The sequence below is a fragment of the Rhinolophus sinicus genome, chromosome 16 (genome assembly GCF_057876585.1).
Source record: "Rhinolophus sinicus isolate RSI-liver-muscle chromosome 16, RSI-T2T, whole genome shotgun sequence".
Lineage (NCBI taxonomy): Eukaryota > Metazoa > Chordata > Mammalia > Chiroptera > Rhinolophidae > Rhinolophus > Rhinolophus sinicus.
In genome coordinates, this window is record NC_142516.1 from 30548632 (window position 1) to 30573758 (window position 25127).

The window sequence follows — 25127 nt, forward strand, 5'->3', positions numbered from 1 at the left end:
TTTTATGGCACTTAGCATGTTGCACCTGTCAGTGTAATTATTTGTGTCCATCCTCTCCTACACCTCATTCTAAGCATCTTTCCCAACCAGAGGCTGCCTGGTTCATGGTGGTTCCCTCAATGAGAGGCACAGGACATAGCACAGAGTAGGTCTCAGCAAGCACGTGTTGGATGAAGAATGTATGAATGGATTCAATTTGGCATCCCCTCAGCACCTAGCATCGTGTCTACCGCGTGGTTTGATTTGAAAATACTTTGAATGATCAGCTGAACACGCTGAACAATGTCTGCTAGAAGTTATATATGAGGTGAGGCACATAAACACATCTGTATATTTGCCTATTTTGTATGACTGTCTCTTAATATGGATATACACTATTATATCATATGTCATTTTAGAAAACATGTCTTTGTGGGGGAAAATGGTACCACATACATAAGCATCTTTAAAAAACCCTAAATGTGCTAAAGCTGAACAAGGTCCTAGAAGAGGTTTCTGAAGGACAATTGGATGCCTGCAGCTTTGACATATTCTCTTCTTTCTCATTTCCTATCAGTCAGCCCCTTCCTCTCCTGGCATCCAATTTGGTTTAATGAGGCTACTGCAATGTATTTATTTTGGGGTGATTGAATTTAGAAAGGCATTCGTCTAACACACAATTGCTGCCACAAGCTGAATGATTGAATCATAACAGGGATGATGGCATTAATCTGAGGACAGCTGTTTCTTAGCATTTTTAACACAAAAATGCTCAGGCCAGGCAGGGGTTTATGCCTCAGTTGCAAGATGGGACTGATAGGAACTGAAATAGAAATGCTTCTGGACAGGTGCAAGTAGACAAGGACAAAGAAGAAATGCCCTGGGAGGGATTAAACCTTTGCTTTTAGAACTATGACTATCTGCTGGATGAGAGTTGCTTCTTGCCCTTCGGGATGCTGAAGAAATTCCAGTAATGAGATAATTTGATAAGGACAACAGATGCATCTGTGTGGGTAACTAACCTTTTAAGAAGAGCTTACAAGTCTGTTGTTGGTAGTTGTGGCTATTAAAGAACAATGAGAAATATACCGGCTCACATTTGCATGGTACCGTTAAAATTTACAACATGGTTTTACATTTGCCATCTCAGACAAGTTAAGTGAGAGTATGGCATGCACCTGGGCAGCTATGGGACATACCAGTTATGGTTCCCAGGGAGCCAGGGAGCCCCTTCCCAAGGACGTCTCCCTTGACATTTACCTGCTGCAGATGCCCTAAACCCACCATGAAGGCATCACTTCTTTGAACTCAGGTACTTTTACTGTTAAAGCAAAAATGTCTCTGGAAATACGCATATAGCCAACCCTATAACTCATTTACACCTGAGTATGCATTCTCAGCACCTTAGCAGAGCAGCTGGCTGAGGTTTGGAACAGGTCATTCTTGTAGTAAGAGAGTAAAAGTTGGTTGGGGCCTAACAAGTAGACGTACGAACACTCTTCGCTTACTAGAACTTTTGAGGTGACAGGAAACATTCAGAGTGGTGTTAATTCAACACAGCATCTTAATATAGCTAAGAGCTACAGAATAAGCCGCCACCTACAACTACATACCTTCTGAAGGTAATAAAATGTTGTAAGAATTCAATTTTTAAAAGGCCTAAGTTTGAATCACAGTGCATCCTAATAGAAACAATACTCATTCATGTATCCATATGTTCATTTAGTTATCCTGTAGCCGGTCAGCTGAACAACCAAAACTCATGGAAGATAATAAAAATCTCCTACCATCCTTTAAACTTGACAGGAGTAGAACAGAGAAAGATCTTCCTCTGTCACTAGATACACACTTAAGCTTTATCTTTGGACTTGGTACTCACTCCGAAGTAGCCGAAAGGCCTACCTTCACTTTAAGTCACTATAAACACAGTTTCAATTCAGTAAATGAAAATATCTAGTAACAGAAAGTAGTAGTAGAAACTTCTAGCCTCTTTCAGGGGGCTTTCAGCAAGTGGGAAACCAGGCTGTGAATCTTCTCTTCCCTTCCTTATATTTCCATCTTGCTAAATAAGGTTTCTGACCCTGCTCTGGAGAAAGAGAGGAAGAGAAGGAAGGTGGACAAAAAATGCTTGTTTGATTGAGACCCTGGTAAGAGGGTGTCACACTCTCTAGGCCTAGCAGATGTCTAAAACTGACTTTCTCTTAGGTGGTATTAGTGTGACTTCCTCAGAGATCTGCTCCCTCCACCAACCCTGGTGGTCTCTCACTTGAGGAACCCTTAACCTGAGCAAGAAACATTCTGTTTTGGCAGGAGTTGCCACCCCAGGCCCTAGAAATTGTCACAGCCCTCATCCAGCTTCTCCTTAGCTGAGGAGCTATGCATTCCCTATTAAACAGATCTCAGGTGCTTCCCACACTGGCTCTCCCCTGCTCCTTGGAACATGCTTCACCTGAACAAATTCTGGCAGTGTTGGCCAATGTGGAAGCAGCAGCAAATCCTTTGCTTTGCGGCCAAAGCATTAGCGAGCCCTGTTCTTTTCTAGTAAATTTCCTGGATGGGAGTCAGACCCAGTCCCCAGGGCCCCCAACTGTAGGTGAGGTGAGGTGGGCACCCACATCCCTTACCCTCATTTGGCCCTTAGCACACTCACTGCTCCCTCCAAAGAATCCTCTTCAAACGCCTCCAACAGCGGCATCTTTTAACCCGTGACATGGGTGCGAGTGCAAGAGTCATGTAACCACTTTTCTGCTAAATCCTTTTTGTAGGTTCTTCTGGCTGGTCTGTCCCACAACTTTGCGTATCTGATAGCTATTATGTCTTGATTCTCTATGGGAACTTTCAGCCTAACACTGTTGCAATTCATCCATGTATTCGGCGAGCAATTATTGTTATTCAATTCTCTACTAGCCTGGACCTTTCCTGTTCCCTACCTCCTTTCCCTCATTTATTCTGCTCTTCACCTTCCTGCTGTCAAATGTTATGATGAAGAATCAATTATTCTCTCTCTTTCTCCCTTCCCACAAATTTCCAGCTATCATTGTAGATACATGTGAGAAAATGTCTTCACTTCCTGTACCAGAGTGGATGCCAAGTGAAAATAAAAATAAAAATGACAATAAGGACAATAGTAGATGTCAAATTATCTTACAAGCATCATTTTTTTAAGCCACAGCATAGAATGTTGTACATTTGGATTTGGGTTCTTCAAAGTTCGAGTTATAAAGTTCTTCCAAAGCTATTGCAAACATACACTCTTCACCATGTGTTCCAACTACCATGTTTCCCTGAAAATAAGACCTAACCAGAAAATAAGCCCTAGCATGATTTTTCAGGGTGCTCATAATATAAGCCCTACCGTACTTCCCCGAAAATAATACCAGATCTCATATTAATTTTTGCTCCAAAAGACACATTAGAGTTTATTTTATGTTACAAGCATCCTGAAAAATCATGCTATGGCTTATTTTCCAGGTAGGTCTTATTTTCGGGGAAACACGGTACATAGGGCCTGGGGTAGTAGGAAACAAGCTGAGGATAAACAGGGGCCAGTAAGAAATTTAGCTATTACTAAAGAAATAACATAACTGTGCCATACTTTCTGTAGCATATAAATTCAGACATATGAATGGGATAAAATAAAAACAGGAGTTTTAAAGGAATACCAAATGCTCTGAAACTGCTCCACCAGACAGCTGGAACATCTAACAGAATTTCTGAAAATATCATATGACAGCTGTCTACTTCGCTAAGCTCTTGAATCCTTACCCCAAATAGTGTTTTGTGTTTTTTTTAAATAATCATGGTGGTCTATAGCTAACATTTACTTAGGGCTTTCTCTATTATACTAGGTCTGGACGAAGTTATTTATGGTACGTGTTATTTAATTCTCACAACAGTTCTATAAAGAAGACAGTATTTATTCCCATTTTATAGATGAGGAAAATGAGCCTCAGTGATTAAGGCACTTGTCCTAAGTCGTGTGCCTTGTAAGTGGTGAAACTGCTAGGTATGCCTGGCTCTCAGTAATGCCAGAGCCACTGCTCCTTCTACTACGCAATGGTACTCGTATCTGGAAGTAGATAAAGGTGAATGTCCACTACTAATTGTGCCTATTTGTGTACAAGCGAGGGGAAAGGAATTTCAGCTTCGTCTGGAAGCCTTTGATTTTTCTTTTTTCTTTTAAAGCGCTACCTTGACTTTAAGTGATCATTTGACTGGTCTTTGTGTTAGTAAAGCCTCCAGGAATCATAATGACCCTCGGGGAAGAAGTTGGGATGGAGGGCAATTGCCGACTGCCTGCTCCTAATTATCTTCTATTGAGGAATGTATCGCGGCACCAATTCCAGGATCTGGGTGGAGTAGAGAGACAGAAGGGTCTAGGCATACGGGGTTGTTGTTTTTTTCTTATTTACTCAGTGGTAGTACCCACAAAAAGTGGTGCGTCGTGAGTAAGCAGCTTCATTCTATCAGGGTAATCCCCCAGACAATGGCAGGGTCCCCACATGTTACTGTCCCTCTTTGGATTCAGTTTCTCTGTAGCCTTCACCCTCCCCCACTTCTGCACGATTAAACCCTCCCTCCCACCCGCTTTTTCTTCTTCCCACAAATATTTGTTGATCACCTACTATGTGCCAAGCACTGGGCCAGGTACAAGAACATAATACAGGGATTAAACCTTGGTCCCTATGCTCAAGGATCTTCTAGTCCAGTAGATAAATCAGACCTATCAGCATAAAATTACAGTGCTGAGGTGTGACTACCACCATGGGGGACGTCACGGGGGAGGAGAAATCAGGAAAGGTTTACATGAAACCACGAAACCTTTCCCAGTCTTTCCCATTCGGAATATATCCATCCCCACTCCAACCCAAATTCTATTCCACCTTGGAGTGCGGTCATGGAACCCTGTGGCATTTCGGCTTGTATTAGTCACTTTGGGCTGGGTGGATCACCTCCATTCCATTCAGTATAATTCACTCCACATGAGTATAGTGCTAGCTATGCTGTGGGAGAGGAAAATGACCAAGCCCATCTCAGGGCCAGTTCCTCGGGGGCACTCACAGGAGGAAAACTGTGACATGAGAGAAGGATGAACCAAGTGCAATGAAGGATCACACGGGGATCGCTGACATCCCTTGAGAGGCGGCCAACATCGCGCAATGCTTTAGGGAAGAAGTGGCATTGGAGGTGAGCTCCAAAAGATGAGCAGGATCTCTCTAGTCAGAGACGGAAAGCAAAGGCATGTGATGCCTTTTACCAGAGTCAGGGAGAGCAGGAAGATGGGGAGAGAATGGAGAAAGCATGTGTGAGGGAACTGTAATAAACCACTAAGGCTGGCGTGTAGGGGACCAATGGAGGAGAGGAGCATACTTAGAGAAAACCTGGAAAGGTTCGTTTGGACCAATCCATGGGATCTTTAAATATTGGTAAGATACTTACCCTTAATGTATAGGCAATGGGAAGCCATTCTGAATCGAGAGATACGTGACCAAAGTTGTTTGTGTGGACTGTGGCTGAGGAAAGATAAGGATAGGGAGACCCGTTAGCGGGTGATGGTAATAGTCCAAATGAGAGGAACCATAGGTGCTGCTGGAAAATGGCAGTGGAGATGGAGGACAGCTTGAGTCAGGGACTGAGTCAGGACATTATGTCCCTGTCATGTCCAGCACTGTTCCCTGCCCTGATTAAGTTTCGTCACATTTCTGAACATCAACTGTATTCAAGAGGCCATTGGAAAGTATGAATTTATATCTTTCAGGAGTATTATCTCATTTGTTTTAATCCTGGCACCTAAGTCATCCAATTCCAAGTCATAGAAGGTTCCTGCCTAAGGTTGTCATTACCTGGCATGTGTGTGGGACCTCATTCACAGTCCTTCATTTGCTCATGCACCATTTTAATTGGTCTGCAGTTGTCTGTGTGGACAGATCTGGTTTCCTTTCTGGATTCAGCTGGGGCTGCCCCACCCTTTCCTGCCAGCTCAGGCATCTGGAACATCACAAGCTGAGAAGACTCGGGGAGCCTGCTTAGGTCCAAAGCACGCAAAGAATGGACTCTCTGGGGACTGCTAAAGGCCAGAGGGCTGCTGGGAGTCACAGTAGGGCAACTCTCCAGCAAACGCGCAGTCACTGTAGGCAGGCATTTCTAGGAAAAGGGGAAGGAGGGTACAGCAAAGGCAATGAGCAGGGACCACCCACGGTGTGACCCTAACGTTCAGGATGAGGTCTGATATTTCCATCAGTAGGGATCAGTTAAGATAGTTAAGATGACCCATTAAAATCGTAAAGATGACCCATCTAAAAAGTAACCCATCTCAAGAGATGGCTTAGAATTATGGAATTAACGAGGCCATAGTGTCTCCAGAATCCAAGGAAGGGATAAGACTGAATTGAGGTCAAGACCTCATTTTAATCGATAGATAATAATGGCCAATTTTATTGAGCATTTATTATGTGCCAAACACTTTTCTAAGCACTATAGTTTTATATTAACATATTTAATCCTCACAACAACCCTATGAAGTGAGTACTATTAATATGCTCATTTCACAAGAGAGGAACCAGGCACAGAGAGGGTAAGACTTGCCCTGGGTCACACAACTACAGATGGTAGAGCCTGAATTTGAACCCAAGCATTCTGGCTCTCACACGTACTGAATGTAGCACTCTCCTGCCTTTCTCTTGTTTCTTGTTCTCATCACTTTTCACCAGGAGGACAGAAGAGGCCTAAGTTGTAATATGTCCTTCTGAGATATGAATGTATTGAAGGTCAGTAAACAATGGGAAATGCCTGAGTTTCACACGCAAACAGATGCCCCTTAAAAACTCCATTTTCATCATATATTAGTGAGTGACGTTGGGCAAGTTATTTAACCTCTAAGGGTCATAGTTTCTTGGGTATAGGATGGAAGCAATACAATCTTCAAGCCTGTTATGAGCAAAATAATGTACCTAGTCCCAAACTGGCACAGTATTGTCGATAATGGTCATTGTCATAAGGGGAGGTGGCTGTGTGAATGAAGTCTCCAACAAGAAAGCAAAGAGTAAGAATGTATCCTCATATATCCAACTGCTTAGGGGGAAGAGTGTTCTGATTCTAGGAGGTCTGAGAGGGGCCAGCTTGGTGGCACTATCCCTCAGGGACACCAGCTGCCTCTTCGCTAGCTCTGGATTCACAGATGGGCCTTCTGATCTGTGAGTTGGTCTTTGCTCCTACTGTTCCTGCCAGCTCTGCTGTCCAATCCCACTTTTCTGCCTCCTTGGGGTAGGGATGAGATTGGCCATATCTTCTATTAACCAGCCCTGGTTCTGACGCTGGAATTCTCAATCATGGCTTTCACGCCTCAACACCTGATTTCTGTGCTTGATCTTCAAGTGCATAAATTAAACAATAGTGTGATTTGACTTTTCTTTTCGATGTAAGTGAAATTTGAAAGAAAGCTCTCTTCTCTTTCATGGGTGAAGCAGTGGGATATAAGAAAGTGGCCTGGGGTCTGATCTCTGTCTCTGCCTCTTATTAACTGTGACCATGAACCCCTCCAATCCCTGCCCTCTTTACCTCAAGAGTTCTTAGAATTATGGAATAAAATAGCAGAAGTGAACGTCTGTTTTGATTGCAAAGAAACACACAAATGGAATGGAGAGCATTATTGCCACTGAGGTTTTATCCAGTTTATGAAATTCTGACAGTGTTAAATAAGATTATTCTAAGCCATGTGGGACTTGGGGTGCCCTAGAATTTCAAGGCTGGGAAGTGTTGTCAGTGAGTGATCGTGAAAGAAATAGAAATAAGATGTTCCTCTGAGAGTTAAACTAGGACATCAACACATAATTGATTACAGCGGAGATTTGCTAAGTCACCTTAAAGAAACAGAATGGTTCTCAGATTAGGAGAAAGAACTTAATGAAATTCGATGGAAAGTATTAACACAGCAACAGAAGGAAAGCATCACACAGAAGGAAGGTTGACTAGCCATGAAAATGTAAGGAAAGGAGGTCAGACAAGCAAACCGTGGCATTGCCCATCTACCACCATCCAGGGCAGAGGAGCTCTGGTTAAGAAGGTGACCCGGGTAATCCTGGTGACAAGCATCTTCCTATTATAGAGGTCTAGGTCAGATGTCTCTAAACATTTTTTTAATGATTTCCCTTTGTTCTCACTCCAAGCTTATCAAGCAATCTGATCTCGGCTTCCCATGTAGATCCACCTACAGAAAATGAAGCCATTGGACTGGGGCGTCCTTTAGCAATTATATTTCTTATTGTGAGTTAATAAACTGACCCCTAATTACAATATGACTTCTCATGCAGCCTGTTTAGAGGGCTAATCATAGCTTCTTGAGCATTCAATACCTTTAGCAATTCTGGTTTTCCTTGCAAATTACTAAATTAGCATCCTGGTTATATATAGTAGCCTTTTGAGCTAAGATCTACCCTTGAGTGCTAAAAAATCAGATTTCTGAGTCTGGCAGGCAAAGAGCCAGAACCTGGATCCTGTGAGATCACTGTGCCCACACTCCATTGTCAAGGCCTTAGGGAGACAGCCACCTGCTGGCCTTCTCCTAAAGTCATCCAGTCTTTGTCACTATCCATGCCATTTCTTTCGGAACACGACAGAAAGAACTGACCCTCCCCCATTCAGTGCAGGGAGCCTCTCTGTGGCAAAGCCTGCCAACAGATAAATCTGTCCAAACTCTGTATCCTGCCTGTCTCATTGGGATCCCAGCCTGCCTTCCCCATGCTATGTTCCATTACTCCCCTACACACACTCTGAATTACAAACTCTATGTAGTTACTTATGCTGTCCACTTGTGGCTAGAATAAACATTTCCCCTCCACCCCTCAGCTCCACATGCCAAATCCCATCTTGGATTCAAGACTCAGGTCTGGTGGCCTCTTTTCTATAACCACTTCCATAATTGCTATTCCATCTCTAAAATTCCATAGCTCATTTCCTGTTCACTCACAGTTTCTATCTTACGTTAGAATTCTGCCGTAAGGGTGAGGTCTCCAAGAATTCCAGAATAAAAGTCATCTCCCTCCACTCAGAGCATTCTTCCCCTCGGGAAAAATTTCCTGGGACACCACATTCATTCAGTCTTTCACAAGTGCCTCTATGTGCCAGGCAATGGGATACAGCGGTGAATAAGATTGACAGGGCTTCTACCTTCATGCCTCTCCCAGTCTAAGTGAGGAAGATAGATGTTAAGAAACAATTAGTAAATTACAGCTGTGATACGTGCCATAAAGGAGAAGTACATATATAGCACTGTCAGGATACAGATGAGGCTTTTCTGGGATAGTTACATTTAAGTTAAAACCCGAGGTAAGTAGGAGTTGGCCAGGAGAAGAGGAGGAGGGGCTTGAAAGAGTTTGAATTGAATTATCTTAATGGTCAGGGTCACGGAGCTATAACAGCCTGATGTCTTCAGTTCCTGGTCAACTACCCTGTCTTCAGATAATGCCAGGAACAAATTCACAAACATTTTCCCTCTGACTCCCTGTCTCCTAGCTGCAGGCGGACCACCCCTTTGACACAAACAGTCGTTACAGTTGTCAAAGTATATGATTTATTATACTTAAGCTTTCTTAATTATAATTATATCCCCGTTAGCCAAATGATTTTGTTTCATGTTAGCTTTTCTTAATTTCCTTCTCAAAGGGTGACATTAATTTCACGCTTTAGGGCTTCTTATTGTCAGTCTCATCTATCTCCTGTAAGAAACAAAAACCTTTGTTTTGTTCATTGCTGTATCCCCAGTGCTATGATGCCATCACATAGTAGATGCGTGATATATATTCATCGGATGGATGGATGGATGGATGGATGGATGGATGGATGGATTTTTATCTTCCCTCCTACACTAGAAGTGCTCTAAGAGCACAATACCTGTCACCTTTGGGTTCCAGCACTAAAGACAGTTCCCTGCACAAGGTAGGTAATCAATCAATAAGGTATTTGAAAGTAAAGTGTCATCTCGCTTTGCTTGAACTTTTCCACAACTGGGAAGAAATCCCTGTTTTTTCAGGTGGTTGGTTCCACAGTTGAACTGCGCTAGCTGTTGAAGTTCTTCCTACTCTTGAGCGACCATTTGCCTCTCCACTGGGCCTAGTTCTGCCCTTTGCGCCCATGAAAAACAAATACAAGTCCTCTGCCCTATGGCAACCCTTCTGATGTTGGGGACAGTGGCCAGGTTCCCTGCAGTCACTTACAAACAAGACACCTCACCAGTGAGAACTTGGGTACTTTGAAACACTCCTATCATACTTCAAAGGAGGACACATCCCCCCAAGGTGTGTGGGGTGCTTGGAACTCCCACAGAGAGCACCTGTATGGGCAGCTTCTCTCTCCAGGTCGGGAACCCAGACTGAAACTGATGGTGATAACAGTATTTATGTTCACTTCACAATTAATTACGGTTTACTGGCTAATCCACGTAACACCCCTGGGGTACAGGCAGGGTTTCTCTGCCTTCCGATGAGGCAGAATACAAGGGCCTGTTGTGCACACATGCTGGGGCCAAGTGAAGGATAGAATTACAGTGCTGGGGTCTGAACCCATATCTAGACTGATCCACCTACAATCACCGCTGGGCTCTCTCCTTGGCTTTGACAATTACTTTGGGTCCATTTAATCACATTAAAACCAGATCTGTGATCTGCTGCAGATTCTAGGATGAGGGGTAAAGGGGCAAGAGCATATAGAAGACAGACATTGAGGGCTTACTGTGTACTGAAATATGTCATAATGTGTCCAAATACAACACTTTACACACAATAGGTCCAAAGCTATGCACACAGGTTTGATATTACTTGAAATAAGAGAACTGTTAGCTGGAGGCTCAAACATTTGTTACACATAGATTTGATTGTAGTGGGATTTACTCTAAATCCTCTTAGAACTATACACTTGGGTCACAGAGTCTACTAAAACAAATGCATACATTTAATTTCATCTACTTCCTTGTAAATGCATCAGACATTTTAAGGGGTTCCTTTGGTGAAATCAAGAGTCCTCTCCAAATTATTTTATAATGTGAGTTAAGTCCCTTCTTAAAATTTGATTTTTCAAGTGTGAGACTTGCTCCAAGCAGTGGTTCTTAAGCTTTTGGGAGATTCTGAGTCCTTCGAGAATCTGGTGACAGCCACATGGGCTCTCCTCAGAAGAGTGCACAGATTCACATATGCACAGAAGACTGCATAAAATTCAGGGTCTATGAACGGAAGGTAAAGATCAGAAAAGAAACTGGCCCCTGATGAGGCTTTGTAGACACGTTAAAGGCTTTGATTTCCACTCTGAGTCACATGGGAAGCCACATAAGGTTTTGAACTTGCATTTTAACAGGAGCATTCTCGATACCATGATGAGAATAGACTTGAAGGGGGCAAGTGCAGAAGGAGGTCACTGCAATCACCCAGATGAGAGAGGATGATAGTTGGGACCAGGGGAGTCCCAGTGAGGAGTGAGAAGTGGTTAGATTCTGACGTAGTTTGAAGGGGCAGTGACCGAATTTGCTGACCAGATTGAGTGTGAGTGAAAGAGCTGAGTCAATATGATTCCAAGGTTTTAGGCCTAAGCAACTTGAAGGCTGGAGTTGTCATTACCTGGCATGAGGAAGACTGATGGATGCAAGTTTGTTGGAGGCAAGGGAATGACAAGGGCCACCTTAGGAGCCAAGTTTTGGACATTTAAAACTTGAGGAGCCCATTAAATACCCAACAGAGATGTTGACTAGATGGTTGAATGTCTGGTCAGCAATTCTGGAGAGAGTTTGGGCTTTAATACTATTTATCTCTAAATTGGAATAATAATCTAATAATGTCTGCATAGTAATACTTATTATTGGGAGGATTAAACAAGACAATGCATGTAGAGCTCTCAGAGCAGGACCTAGCACACAATGTACCCTCAATACATTTTAACTATTATTTTTATTAAACCTTAAATATTCTCAGTCAGTGTTTCTATCATTACTGGAAAGTTGAGTGGGGTTGCTTTGAAGACTGATAAGTTGTTGCTGGTGTCAGTTCCCAGGCATGATGTGCAAAAGGAAACTAAGTCTTGAGCAATGGCAGCACTTGGGGAATTGGTCTCTAGCCCCCTGAGTTGAAAACTGTGGAGGTTTTCGTACACGTGTAACAGTCTTCACAGGCAGGTTATGTCACGTTTCTTCAATAATCAGTGTGTTAGTTCATCAACTCAGACTTTATTTTCAAATTTCAAAGAGGGTTTGACAAGGAGAATGAGACGGTTTATGGGAGGAAATTGAATACCAGCAAGGACCCTCCAGGGAGGACATTCCCAGTAACATCACGTGGCTCCTGTGACACAGAAGTTTAAATGGAAGGAAGCGTGAGAACCGACTACCCCGTCTCTATTTCAGCAGCTACAGTGGTTGCTGCTGGCCACAAGTTCATCTGGCTCCTTTTGAAATTGATTCACAAAAGCCGTGACCCATGTCTTCCTAAAATAGCAAGCTTCTCAGAGGAACCTTCCTTGAAGAAGCACACCCTTGCTCTCTGTTAGTAATTTATTCAGTGATCTTTAGCTGTTTTATGTTGGGGAAATGGAAACAAGACCTGGCGTGGTTTAATTACACCCTTCAAGATCTTTGGAGCAATGAGTTTCTAACATTAAAACCTAAACAACGTTTGTGGTTTCTCATTCTTTATACACTTCCTTGAATTTTGACTGTAAACCCTTGACCTTGTGATTCTCTTCAACATCTATGACAGCAGTAAGGCTCAATAATTGTCTATGAATAACCCTCCTTTATCTCAATCTATATCCAAAGGGAAGAGGTGACAAAGTGGTTCAAACAGTCCCAAAATGTGTCTGTAACAAATAGATGACTAAGGACACCCACAATCACAGATGTTGGCTGATAGATTTCACAAAGGCAGCGCAACAACACAGACGTGGGTAGATGCACCAGTGCGGAGAGAAAGAGAGGAAAGGGCACGAAAGAAAGCCTCTTTCCCCACATTCTTCTTTTCTCCTGTCTGTAAACGAGGCCACAGAAACTGAGCTGATTGCTACAAATGAGCAGGGCAATGCTCAATTAAGCTTCATGAAACACCAATTTAATTCCTTCTCCTTGATTCTTTTGCAAGTTTTTAATAATTGCTACATTCACTGTGACCATATTTCAAGCCGATCTCCAGGGGTGGCTGCACATGAGAAATAACTCTTCTCCCTCCCTTCTTCCCCCAGGAGTCAGGAGAGGACACGTCAAGGATTAACACCTCAGGGTCCCACAGTCCAGCAGGACATGGGAGGGGCTGAGGCCCTCCATCGCCATCTAGGGTTCCCTACCAGCACCCCACCCCAGCCTCCCTCTGGCTGTGTGCCCCAGAATTTCAGGTGGAGGAAAGATAAAAGATCCAAGAACTGATAACTCTAAGTGGAACCAGTCAAGTTGACCTGCAGCAAGAACCTAATGAATTTGTACCCTGTGTCTGTTTTTCTATTTTAAAGGAGATCTTCTTTTTTCTATTAATTTTTAAAGTGAATTTTAGTTTTTTACTTTCCCAGCCAAGCTAAGGGGGAAAAGAAAAGAGTTGTGTCCATATTCAGGCATGGTGGTGACAGAGCAAAAGACCAGCCAGCAAGTGGTGTTTGTACTCCAACATCTCTTTGCCCTTAAAATTCAGAACTCAGGCCAGCCAGAAAAAAAATACAGGGTTTTTTTCTGTCCATGGCAGTATGACAATGAAATTGACCGTATACTTTTTATAGTGGAACAAGGCAATATAAATAATGCCACCAGCATAACAAGCATAAAGTGGGACTGGTCAGACAATCCAGACATCACCTTCGTACCAAATGAATCCCCAGCCTACTAAAATTTCTCCATCACTCAAGAGACCTGACCCAAAAGAAAGTTCCACGACTAACACGGAAAATGAGTGTCCTCTTCTCCTTTCATGAATATAAGAACAGTTATCTTTCTTTCATTCCTTTTCCTTTCTCTTATCCTACAATCTCTCTGGTTATTTTAATTGCAGAGTCCTTTTGCAAGTTCTGTCTACCCAGCCTTGCAACTATCTTAGCCCCTACACCATTGATCCGGAAAGTTCATCCAGTGGTCTGAAGGTTATATGACCCATCTCCTGAATCCTGTTAGTGGTCAGTGAGCTGAATATTTAAAACTCCACCAAGAGAGACAATAGGATTTCGGATTAATCTTGTCTGCCCCTGCAAAGCAGGACAGGGGTCCCTAGGCAATTTCCAGGGTCCTATCAGATAGCCAGCCCTTCCCAATACCAGCAGGGCGTGGAACGTGCACAATCCAACTCTATATCGGCAGTGGCCAGCGCCCAGCACAGGGGCTGGGGGAGGGGGAGTTCTCAGTATGTGCTGTGGAACGAGCAAGCTGTTTCCTCACATCTCTCAGCTCTGGGCTCCTGAGTCCCCATGGTTTTCCTCCCCCTTTTCACGCAATGAGGGGGTGTAATGCGGGGTTTCTGGTCCTGCTCCCTGCACAAGAACTCAGGATATGGCGAGGCCAAAAAGGAACAACAACGGAGTCATGGACAGAGGAGTCATACACTATATTCTCGCTGGCGGCTGGTCGAGACACAAGAAGCAGGAGCTACACGCTAGCCGCAATCCGCCGTCCACTTCTCTGCCAACCAACCAACAACCCCCTAGTGTAGCCACGGCAGTTATATTAGTGGCTAATGGCTAACTGGTGACAGCTGATGGCCACCCAGCCACAGCGGATGGCCATCTGATTACAGCTGATGGCCATAAATAACCGAGCCAGCACCTTTCTATGTGAGGCGAGAGCCTGGAAACTGCTCTCTGGGACTCTGTCCCCACAGGGGGAATCCTGCCAGATCCCATATCAGCTGGTTGGACTGGGCTTCTGCGGCCAGACCCCAGGGACTTGCTAGCATTCTATTACCCGAGTATTATGCTGAGCCAAACAGAGCCTCCCACAGGTTCCACGTACCAGGTTGGGGCACAGACTGGTTCTGTTCAGTTCGGGGACACTCAACAAAGCCTATTACATTCTCAGCCTCAGGCTGAATTCTGGAGATACAGAATGAGAGTCGTGTACAACCTTGAAAGGTTATATATGTACCGAGGCGTGGGTGATTAGCAGCAACGACTCTGCAGCCCAACTGCCTGGGCTTGTTTCTGGGCTCTACAACTTGGGGGAATATTTAACCTCTCCATACCTGAGTTTTCCATTTAGAAAACGGAAATAAGAGCCTGCCTCAGAGGGTTGGTGTGATAATTATTAATATAATTCTGATTATATCCATTATAATTTAGAATCATGCTTGGCACAGTAAATACTCAGTAAATTTAACTATTGCTATTTTTGTGTTTTGGCTCCTCTTCCTGGGGGCCTAAAGCTTGGCCTATTTTTCTTAATGCTCCCTGCATCTGGCTAGTTCCCTCTTCTCTCAGGAGGGGTTTTTCTTTGTTGTTGGTACACCTCAATACTGAGGGTCAAAAATGACACTTCTCCACACTAACGTTTGGCTGGTGCTTTGTCCACTAGGATTCAAATTCAAAACCTTCAAGAGGTTAAGCAATCATCAACCATCTCTGAACCCAAGTGAATGATTACATAAGTATTTTTCTAAGAAGGTAAGGACACTCTTGATCAACAGTTTGAACCAGATAGAAAGGAGTTGCCCCGAGCCAGATGCTGCTCCTGAGCCCAGCTTTTGCCCACGTATTTCCTATTCTCTCAAGGACAAAGGCAGGAGTTTCCACACATCTCTCAGAAATTCTGATACCAGGGAACAGTGAGCAAAAAGAATATTCCCAGAGTTTTTAAAAATCATAATGTTATTTTCTTCTGTACTCATCCTAAGTTCTCTAGCAAGTGCAAGATCAAATTAACTAGTAACAGTTGGATATGATGTATTTATTCAGTTAGACAAATATATACTTTTCCCTGTGCTTCCCAAGTTGTCCTTAATGTAATTATCAAAGCCACTACCACTCATTTAAGACAGGCAAATTTCAAAATAAACTAGATTTCTTTTCACTTGGCTAAGGCCATTGTGAATTTTCATGACTTGATAGCTCATACCCCCAAACTCCAAAAAATCTCAATTTACCCACTTCCCAGTTCCATTCAAAAACACTGACTGCCTTGCTGTCACGCTTGTCCCCGTCCACTTTCAGATGGTACTCTACGCATCATTTCCAATGCTCAAATTTTGGATAATTTCAGTGCAAAGAAAATAATCAAAACTATTGGCCAATAAACACCAAAACCATCCCCAAATGTGGGCATTTTATCATTAAGTGAAAATTACCACTGCTCTTCTACCCACCAACCCCCACTCGAGTCCTTGGAAATGCTTCCCTCCGACAGACCTTGAGTTAGATCCTTAAGACACAATGGTGAGCTGTTGTGCCCCAGAGGTCTCTGTTCCCCAAGGTGACTTAAATACATCTTTGTCCTAGCTTGGTTTCCTTTTGCTGAAGACTGCTGTTGACCTGGAACCAATGGTCTAGTTGCCACATGTTCCTAATACACACTTACCTGCTTCCTTCCACTGGTGTCCAAACTCTTCACACTGATCACAGAATCCCAGAGCATCGATCCTGGAAGGGACTTGAGAGACCAGCCAATCCAAACCCTCATTTTACAGATATGGCCACTGGAGCCTGCAGAGGAAGACAGCTGTCCAAGGTCACATAGCTCATTAATGAAAGAACTGGGACCAGAATTGCTGAACTGGAGAATCATGTACCCATGATGTCATTCTTCTTCCAACTGGTTCTTGTGCTCTCTGCCCTACTTGGCTTTTGTGTACTTGACACACAGTCCACACCCTCCTGGGATGTGCCAACAGCCTGCAAGGCTCACGTGGCGTGAACTAACCCAGCTTAACTGGCCCAGGACTCTCTACCTGCAGAGTCACAAGTGTCATGTGACTCTCCTGGAAACACACACAGTGTGTAAGGACGCCCGCAGTGTCCAGGAGATCCATCATTGCCTGTCTGCCAAGTCCATCATGCTGAGACGCAAGCAGAGCGGACAAGTCATGTATAATGTCTGAGACTTTAAAGTTCTTTTTCCTTGGCCTAAAATTCCATATTACCCTACGACAAAAGCTTTGGTACTGTCCCCCCAAATCAACTTATTTAACCATAAGCTTTTACTTAGGAGATACTTGTTCCAACAATTCCCATTTGGTAAGCACTAGGCTAGCATCAGGGATACAAAAATGAGTAAGACGTGATTCGTATTCTTTTTCAGTGGAGGAGGTAGACGCATGGACAATGGCAAGATATTGTGCGATGTGCTTTGACACTGACAGAAGTTGGCAAAGGTCTTGTAGACACACAGAAGCAGCCGCTAAGCAGGCACAGAAGCATTAGTGAAGACTTTTTTTTAAATGATGTTTTTTGTTTTGGAATAGTTTAAGCAGAGCTGCAAAGACAGTGCAGAGTTCCCGTATATCCCTCTCCCCAGTTCCTCATAGTGTTAACATCTTATATTACTGTGATACATTTGTTACATTAAAGGGGACAACATTGGCATATTACTTTTAACTAAACCAGTAGAGACTTTTTGAAGGAGGTGACATCCAACGTGATTTCTGAATAACATTAGGGGTTAGCCCAACAAAGAGGTAGAAAAAGAATTTTAGAGAGAAAAGCATGTGCAAGACCCAGAGTTAAGAGTTTGGTGAGTTCAGGAAATATCCAGTCACAGAATATAGGGATGGAGGTGGGAGATTTGGAGGAAAAAGAGGAGGATAAAGGAAGAGTGAAGTAGAGATACCAGGTGCAGGTAGAGGAGTGGAAAGGGATAAGGTTAGTGAGGAAAGTAAGAAGCAGATCAATAAAACGCCTTCTAAACAGGGCCAAAGCATTTGTACTTTTTCTGGAGGGTGACAGAAAATAAACTCAAGTATTTCATAGAGGAGACCAACATTGTTCAAATTATCTTTGGAAAAATCACTTAGACTGCAGAGTGGAAAATTCACTAACAGGGATCAAATAGAAGAAAGAAGACCATGTGGTGGATGGCTGGAATAAAAGTAGTGGTGGAGGGGATAGAAAGAATATTTTAGAGATATTAAGGAGACAGAATTGATAGAACTTGGTGGTTAATTAGATATAGAGAGAGGAGAGTCGAGGTTGACTCCCAGATTTCCGGCGTTAGCAACTGGAGGGACTGACTGGTGGCGTCAGTCACTAGGTTACAGAGCCCAGGAGTTAAGGTTGATGAGGAGAAGAAGATGATGGTTCCACTTTGAACAAGCGGAATGTGAGGAGCCAAGGGACATGCAAGGAGATGATGAAGTCAAGAGATCATCTGGGTTGGATATACACACAAATCTGTGCTTCCAGAGATAAATGAGACCTAGAGACATGTGTGGGGAATCATTAGGCCTAACAATGCTGGCAGTTGAAGTTAGACTAGATTGCCCATAAGTATCGAGGAGAAGAGGGTCCAGGAAAGAACCTTAAAGAATGCTGCCCTTTAGGAGATGACCCTAGGAAGAGGTGTGGAAGGAGACTGCGGAGCATCCAGAGAGGAAAACCAGAAGAATGTGCCTCCTAGGCGGGGAGGGCTTTCCTGAAAGGGTTGTGTGAGCAATCAGGTCAAATGCTGCAGCCCACGAGGGTACCCTGGATTTGGTAATAAAGACTTCCCTTAACAGAGGCATTTCAGAGATTATGTGAGGCCAGAAGCCCAACCTGTCCCTGGACTGCAGAACAAGAGCTCTGTGGATATGGGTCATTCTTTGAAAAAGATTTACTGTGAATTGGAGGCCAGAAATCATTTAAATGGGACTAACAAATGATAATAGAGACCGTGGTAGTAAAAAATTACTTGTTCCATTTAGAGTATGACTAAGCCATAATTTTTCTAGTGAAAAATTATTTCCTCTTATTAGTAGAAATAATAAGAAATAAATTCTACCATTTATAGAATGTACCCATAAGCCAGGCACTTTAAGTACATTATCCTATTTAGCCCTTAAAACAACACTTTGATGTAGCTATTAGATCCCTCCGTTACAGATGAAGAAACAAAAGCCCAGAAAGGTTAACCATCTTGCATAAGGTCTCAAAACAACTTCATAGAGGAGCTGAAATTTAAACCTAACCTTCACTCCAAAGCCCATGTTTTTTCTACTGCAACCACACGACCTCTCCTGAATACCTCCTACAGCTGGCCTTCACTTCCTACTGCAAAAGCCAGGAACTAAAATGAGTGGTCACGGAAGTCCATCCACCTCTGTGAGAGACCTAAGGGAAGCCTCTAACCCAGGCACACCCTTCTTCTTCAAGAACAATCTCTGAGTAAGGAATAAAGAGTCTATGGCTTTGAATCCCAGAGGTCCTTGCCAGGGACCCAATATGCCCCCTTTGGTATGTGTTGGGAAGCCAGTAGGGTCAGATAGCTCAGAATAAATCAGTCTATCATTGCTAACTAGAAAAGTTAAGGTTTAGGTAAGGGGAAACTGGAAAATTTTAAGAGAATTTTGCAAAAATTAGTGTTAGCCTGGAGAAAACAAGCATCAGGGAAGTCTCGAGCTGCTTTTACACACCCATGAAGAAGAATGATCAGACTTGCTTTTGACTTTCTGGAGGGCATAACTGGGACCAGTGGGAATATGGTATAGAGAGGCAGGTTTTGACTCTAACAAGGAGATCTGCCTGTCAAAGATGGATGGATCTGCCCAGGAAAGCGGTGAGCTCCCCGTCATTGGAGCTGTTCGCACAGAAGCAGGGATGTTGGAGGTGTGGGCCAAGCATCAGAGAAGACTTGGATGGCCGTTTAGGCCATTTTGGACCTGAGATTTTGAGAGACCCTCTGGAGAAAATAGTTAGATAAGGTTTCACACATTAAGGCCTGGCCTTTATTCTCCCCAAATGAATTCTAAATATTACGCAATGGGAAGATTGGCCTGTTCCTTCATTCACAGTTTGTACAATGTATAGCAATTCAGCTTTGATATGCAAGAACAAAATGTATTTTTACCTTTAGGAAGCTCTGGTTTTTTTCCTAAGATGAGAAGCCATGCTTGTTAGTAGCTACTCGTTTGCTTTAATCAGTCAGGTCTGTCATCCTAAAAATATCGGGGACAGGGTGTGGACAATGGATACTGGTAGCCTCACCTTTGTTTCCTGTGGAGATGGCAAAGGGTTCCTGACATGGGGAGAGAGAGCACGTCTAACAGTAGAAGAGGTGGACCTGCGATAATTGAATCAATTAAAAATTATTACTTTTTATTTCACTTGATAAATATTAATTGAGCACCTATTCTACTACAGGCTCTGCATGTTTATTGAAAAACAAGAAACTACACCCGCTGTATAAACATATTTCCATAGCATATACATGTGTTTCTGTGTAATGGGGGATGGAAGTGGTGGCAAAATCAATTTTCTAACCTCTGCAGGGAGATAGCTGGTAATTATTATGTATTCTAAATAATGCAAACTAAGCCTTTGAGTACATTTTACTTTTCTTGCTCAAAATAGTAAGAACTTGTTGCACAAGGAAGCAAACCTCTTCTAAAAACAAAATTTCCCGTCCCTTGTTTGTAGTTCCCAAAGGTCTAGAGATCTGATACCTACACGCTTGGCCAGAGAGTGCCTTTTTCCTGAGAAAAAAAGAGGGTAATTGGGAAAAAATGAGAACTCTAAATTTAAGGTAATAATTATAATGATTGGAAAAATGTTTGTGTGTGCCTGAAGATAGTGTTACGAAGCTGTTCCCTGGAGTATTATTTATAGGGAAAATATGGAAGCAAACTAAATACCCAAAGGTAGAGGCTTAGTTAAATAAATTATGGTATGTCTACATAATGGAATACTATACAGCTATCATTAATGATGTATAGAAGAATATTTAAAGATATAGGAAGATACTCAATATAACTTAAATGAAAAAAATGCAAGTTAAAATAGCATGTACTATATGATCCATTTTTGTAAAAAATACACATATACATAGGTGTGCAGATATATATATATATATATATATATACACACACACACATACACACACTTATGTGTGTATATATATATATAAAGAGAGGCAGAGACACACAGAGAGAGCTGTATATTCATATAATAGAAGAAAAAAGACTGAAAGAAATATCACCAGTATGTCAATAATGGTTGTGGGATTATGGGGATTATTTTCTTTTTTCCCCTTAATTCTTTATTTTCTAAATTTTATAAAAATAAACATACTTTTATGAAAAAGAAATTATTATAAGTATAATGTGGGTTTCATATAATCACATTGCTATAAATAAAGCAAATAAATTTTAAAGTTCATTTGTTAACTTTGCCTAAGATATGTTAAAATTATTTAAATGAATTTTACTTAGGCAAACAAAAACAAGCTGTACAAAAACAGCGAGAAATAAGTACCTATATAAAAATATTATGTAGCATTTTGGGTAAATTTCTTTAGGGGACAATTTTCTTTCAACCTAATACACAAAGCTACCAATTTTTTTTATTCTAAAGGTTAGCAGATATGAAGTTCGTTCATCCACTCAGGGACTACTTTTTGAGTTTTGACCATGTATAAATACCTGTCCTCAATTGTTTGGAGGATTCCAGTGCATGTTCCTTGTACATGAGGTGCTTACAGTTTACTTGGAAAGAGATCAAACACTCATGAATCCTCCAGACAAAATCGCCCTAAGAATTAGGACAGAGAACCAGGTATTATAAAAAGCAAATGCCAGTGAGGTGAAGGTTATTAAAATTCTACTCATTCCTTTAAGGTTCAAAAGGTCCCTCTTCCTGAAGATGCCTCTTGTGGGCCAATAATTTCTAGAATGAAGTTATCCTATCTGTGGGGTGAGGACTCTAGTTAATATCCAGCACAGAGAAATCTTTATTAAGGGCCCAAGTGTCCTTTCTTTGTCCTGATCTCTGTTACATTCGTCTTGGGTCCTGAGTGGCCTTCCAAGCCAAGTTTATTTTGGGAACTCCAGACCATGTTCATCTCCTGAAGGAATGAGGAAGGAGAGGGTGGAGCTGGAAAATAACACAGTCCAGATTAACTACTAGTGATGGATGTGGAAACATGGAAAGGAGGGCTGCCCTCAGCGTGTTGACAAATAGCAGCCACCCCTTACCGTCTCCCTCCCAAATGAAGGTTGAACAATACCCCATTCTTCCAGTCCTTACCTCTGAGGGGAGAATTATCAATGAGAATATTCACAAGTATTGAAAGCTGAAGGGTATGATTGGAAAAAGTACTGAACTGGGAGCCCAGAGACCTACCCTAATTCCAGCTAGCTCTGCCTCTAACTAGCTTCCCGCTGGGCCTCAGTTTCCTCATCTATCAAATGAAGGGTTTGAACTGTTCAATTCCCAAATCCTATAGCTCCCGATAAATTAGAAACCATAAAGTTCCTGTGATTGTATGTTGGAATTTTTCCCCAGTAGTGAGTCATCTGTCAATCTCTGACCTTGCAAATACAAATTCCTCCCCAGTGATGGAAATCAAAACACTTAATTCTCTTATTGGAAGCTTGTACACACTGAATGTTTGTGTGTAGTACTGTCTGGGAAGTTGAGGCAAAGGAAATGGCTCCTAAATTCCTCCTGGAATCAAAATGAAAAACAAGACAGGAGATGATATCAGCTACCATTTCCTCTGTGATCAGACTAAATAATACAAATACCAATATTAAATTATGCATGCATACTTTTTATTTTTGCCTCTCTCATGGCAAATCACAGGGAATCCTTTGCTTTTAGCCTTTAGTGCAAGGTTATGAAGGAAGAACAGGAAAGAGGAACACATAATTTCAGCATTTTAGAGCTGCAAGTGATTTTAAAAATTAGACTCAATCTCTCATCATTCTAATGAGGAAAAAAAATGAGGGGTCCAAGATATGAAACAGTTCACTCCAGTGTTAACTTCCTAAAGTGTGTTCTCTCAATTTGCCTCACCTAAACCAACTGTAATTGGACGATACCACCAACTACATGCCAAAAAAAGGCAAAGAAAGGAACCTAAATTCTTTCAATGAGTTTCCTCTATTACAACTGGAAGAGCCCTGAAAGAAGAAGACAGAGTTTCTCAGGATGAACATTTCTGAGACAGGAATGGTTCACGCTCCTAGACTGTATCCAGAACCAATTCCTCACCTCAAGACACAGCTGCTTAATACTTCCACCTGCTACCTTCCCGTCTCCCTACAGGTAGGCAGGCAAGCACCATAACTTTATATGAGAATTGTTATGAGAATAATTTTGCTCTTTAACAGGCCAGCCATTTGCCATCACATCACCTAACAACTAAACAGGTGCTGCTTTAGTATTGGGTGAATAAAATTCAAATGCTAAAAATCTGTTCTTGTCACCAAGAAACACGAATTTTTGCTACTTTCTCCCCTCTTTGGTGCTCCGTGAATCCAAGCAAGTTACTCAAAAATATGTCATCTAAAGAAAAAAATTGGTTAGGTCTATAAGAAAACTGTTTACCTAAACTTGGTCGGCATTAGGGATCTAAGTTACTGGAATCTCGTAAGAACTCATTCCTTGTCAATCCTCACTGTTCAGATAAATGAGATATGCCTTATTGTTACATTCCTCCTACCATGGAAAACACACACTGTCTGTTTTGCTATCCGATCACATTTGATATTTTGATATCTATACACTCCAGACCAGAATACCCTAGAATTCAAAATGCATAGACAGAACTGAAAGGAACTCTTTAAGAGCATTTAATCATATCTCCTTTCTTTACAACTAAAGAAATGGAGTTGCAGTGAAACAGAGACTTGTCCCTCATCACATGCCTAGATAGTGGCAGTGCCAGATCCAGGGGCCGTATCTGCAGTCTTCCTGTCCAGGTCTTTCCACAGCCCCTGTTGCTTTCCAGCATCAGTGCAGGCTTTCTAAACTCTTTTGAAGGGCTTGATGGAGGATATTCCTTGGGAGTCAGCCCCTCCCATTCCAGAGCTGCCTCTGCTATTCCACTGCATGAATTATAGATGAAAGAGATTACTAAAGCCTGAAACGTAGATGAGTTCCCTTTCTTACCCCAATGTCTTACATTCTGGCAATGAGGAAGGTGGGTGGCAATGTTTATAGTTATCAGGTGTTCCCATAGTAAATTACCATTCTAATTTTTCCAAAATCCATTGTTGCTATGCGATGTGCAATCAAGAAGGAACATTCTGGTTTTGAATTATGTGAGCAAGTCAGTCATCTGGTTCGTGTCTAAGAATTATATATGGCTCGTTGGCATGCATAATTTTGGGCAGCACTGTTCTGACAATTTTGTGACAGGAAGTCTGGTTTCATTAAACACCTACCTTCCGACTCCAGGGATGCCCACCCAGGCAGGCACTAACTGTGAAAGACTAACAGAGGGTCACGTGCGGGGGTAGGGGGGCAGAAGAGATTTCAACACGACATGATAATTACCTGCATTAAAACCTTGTCTAGGCCGTCACTAGCAGAATGACTTTCAGCAGTGCACTTGGTTTCTAAGCATCCCTCCCTCTCTTCTGTAAAATGTTGAACAGGTTTGAACTTGCTTTCTATATACTGTATTACTGGGCCAATATTATAATTTGTAAGGATCGGTTAACTCCAGAAATCAGAACACAGCAATATGGAAAATGTTAAAGAAACAAAAACAAAAAACACTTTTCTGTGGTCCCACAGGCCTTACTAGGTATAAAACCCTGCTCTGCATTTGCTAGTTGTGTAATCTTAAGCAAGTTTCATCTTCTTTCTCTTTTTGTTTTTACTTTTCACGAAACATTTCAAACACACTCCAAATGGAAATACTAGAATAATTAAAATTACGTACTAATCCCCAGCTTAAGCAATTTTCAAAATTTTGCTAATATCATTTCCTTTCTCAAACTTTTTTCCCCCAGAGGTAGTTTAAAACACATTTGGGCAAGTTGTTGTTTTAAAGATTTCTGTGATTCAATTTTTCTCATCTAGGAAAGGATTCGATTGTAACATCTAATTCATAGGGTAGATCTGTCCTGAGTACTTGATCAATAAATGTCAGCTATGATCACTGATTATCGTGGTACCTATGCACGCCCTCTCCGGGGCAGAAAAGCACTTGGCAGCGTAGCGCTCCCGGCTCAAGACAACCGGCTATTAAACAAATAGCTTGGGGGAACCCAAGTCCTGCGTTGCTAGGATTG

At 42.2% G+C, this 25127-nt stretch overlaps 1 protein-coding gene across 1 annotated transcript in view; it reads right to left on the minus strand.

Annotated features, from left to right (window-relative positions):
- Positions 1-16637, minus strand: part of FRMPD1 (FERM and PDZ domain containing 1) — a 114230-nt gene extending 97593 nt beyond the window's left edge. Inside the window, exon 1 of the mRNA XM_019729138.3 lies at positions 16493-16637. The gene's annotated coding sequence lies outside the window, so the exon portion shown is untranslated. The remainder of the gene's footprint in view (positions 1-16492) is intronic.
- Positions 16638-25127: the final 8490 nt, after the last annotated feature.